Raw genomic sequence first — 2,553 nt, 5'->3', positions numbered from 1 at the left:
TCTTCTTCAGAAGATGCCTCTTGAGTACTGTTGGATGCAGCTTGCATTCCATTCAGACTCTGAGAAATCATATTGACTTGCTGAGTCAATATTTTATTCTGGGCCAATATGGCATTCAGAGTATCAATTTCAAGAACTCCCTTCTTCTGAGGCGTCCCATTACTCATAGGATTCCTCTCAGAAGTGTACATGAACTGGTTATTAGCAACCATGTCAATGAGTTCTTGAGCTTCTGCAGGCGTTTTCTTTAGGTGAATGGATCCACCTGCAGAAGTATCCAATGACATCTTAGCTAATTCAGACAGACCATCATAGAATATATCCAAGATGGTCCATTCTGAAAGCATGTCCGAAGGACACTTTTTGGTCAGTTGCTTGTATCTCTCCCAAGCTTCATAGAGGGATTCACCTTCTTTCTGTCTGAAGATTTGAACATCCACTCTAAGCTTACTAAGCTTTTGAGGAGGAAAGAACTTGGCTAAGAAAGCCGTGACCAGCTTATCCCAAGAGTTCAGACTCTCTTTAGGTTGAGAATCCAACCATATTCTAGCTCTGTCTCTTACAGCAAACGGGAAAAGCATGAGCCTGTAGACTTCAGGATCTACTCTATCAGTCTTAACAGTATCACAGATCTGCAAGAATTCAGTTAAGAACTGAAAAGGATCTTCAGATGGAAGTCCATGAAACTTGTAGTTTTGTTGCATCAGAGAAACTAATTGAGGTTTCAGCTCAAAATTATTTGCTCCAATGGTAGGGATGGAGATGCTTCTTCCATGTAAATTGGAATTAGGTGCAGTAAAGTCACCAAGCATCCTCCTTGCATTATTATTATTTTTGGCTGCCATCTCCTCTTCCTGTTCAAAAATTTCTGTAAGGTTATCTCTAGATTGTTGTATTTTAGCTTCTTTTAGTTTCCTCTTCAGAGTCCTTTCAGGTTCAGGGTCTGCTTCAACAAGAATCTTCTTGTCCTTGCTCCTGCTCATATGAAAAAGAGAGAACAGAAAAATAATAATAGGGATCCTTTTTACCCAGGTATAGAGGTTCCCTTGTGTGAGTAGAAGAAGAAAAGAATGTAATGTAAAGAAGGGAAGAAGAGAAAATTCGAACACAGATGGAAGAGGGGGTTCAAATTTAGGTGAGATGAAGTGTTAGTAGATGAATAAATAAATAGAAGGAGATGAGAGAGAAAGAGGATTTTCGAAAATAAAATAAAATTTTGAAAAGGGGTTAGTGATTTTTGAAAATTAGGAATGAAAGCAAATTAAAATTAAAAATTGAAACAATTAGTTAATTAAAAAGAATTTTTGAAAAAGAGGGAAGAGATTTTTGAAAATTAGAGAGAGAGAGTTAGTTAGGTAGTTTTGAAAAAGATAAGAAACAAACAAAAAGTCAATTAGTTAGTTGAAAAAGATTTGAAAATCAATTTTGAAAAGATAAGAAGATAAGAAGTTAGAAAAGATATTTGGAAATCAAATTTTTGAAAAAGATAAGATTTAAAAAAAAAAGATATGATAGAAAGATATGATTAGAATTAGTTTTGAAAAAGATTTGATTTTTAAAATCACAATTAATGACTTGGTTTACAAGAAATCACAAGATATGATTCTAGAACTTAAAGTTTGGATCTTTCTTAACAAGCAAGTAACAAACTTGAAATTTTTGAATCAAAACATTAATTGTTGATGATATTTTCGAAAATATGATAAAATTAAGAAAAATATTTTGAAAATATTTTGAAAAAGATTTTTGAAATTTTCAAAAAGAAATAATAAAAAAATGGAAAAGATATGATTTTTAAATTGAAAATTTGATTTGACTCATAAGAAACAATTGAATTTTAAAAAATTTTTGAAAAAGTCAATCCAAATTTTCGAAATTTATGAGTGAAAAAGGGAAAGATATTTTTTTGAATTTTGAATTTTTAATGATGAAAGAGAAAAAGATGAAAAATGATGCAATGCATGAGAATTTTGGATCAAAGTATGTGATGAATGCAAGAACACTATGAATGTCAAGATGAACACCAAGAACACTTTGAAGATCAAGATGAACATCAAGACTTATGTTTGAAAATTTTTCAAGAAAAGAAAACATGCAAAACACCAAACACAGAAATTATTCATGTATAGACACTATGAATGCTAGAATGCATATGAAAAACAAGAAAAGACACAAAACAAGAAAATATGAAGATCAAACAAGAAGACTGGCCAAGAACAACTTGAAGATCATGAAGAACACTATGAATGCATGAATTTTCGAAAAATGCATAAAATTTTTTTAGAAAAAAAAATGCAATTGACACCAAACTTAAAAATTGACTCAAGACTCAAACAAGAAACACAAAATATTTTTGATTTTTATGATTTTATAAATTTTTTTGTATTTTTCAAAAATTAGTGTGAAAAAGAAAAATAAGGATTCCAAAATTTTTAATATGAATTCCAGGAATCCTGTACTCTTAGTCTAAAGCTCCAATCCAAGGGTTAGACATGGCTCACTAGCCAGCCAAGCTTTAGAAGATACAAATCATTCATACAACAACAGGTGGAT

The 2,553-nt window shown here is 31.4% G+C and overlaps 1 non-coding gene across 1 annotated transcript; it reads left to right on the top strand.

The window, feature by feature from the left end:
* Positions 1–341: 341 nt before the first annotated feature.
* On the top strand, positions 342–449 carry LOC148545764 (small nucleolar RNA R71). Its single transcript, XR_015901133.1, has one exon. It is a non-coding gene; the product is annotated as a small nucleolar RNA R71 (small nucleolar RNA).
* Positions 450–2,553: the final 2,104 nt, after the last annotated feature.

This window comes from Arachis ipaensis, chromosome B9 (genome assembly GCF_059453495.1).
Source record: "Arachis ipaensis isolate K30076 ecotype BB chromosome B9, ASM5945349v1, whole genome shotgun sequence".
Lineage (NCBI taxonomy): Eukaryota > Viridiplantae > Streptophyta > Magnoliopsida > Fabales > Fabaceae > Arachis > Arachis ipaensis.
Note: the sequence above shows the minus strand (reverse complement) of the source record. Positions and strands in the feature narration are given on the sequence as shown.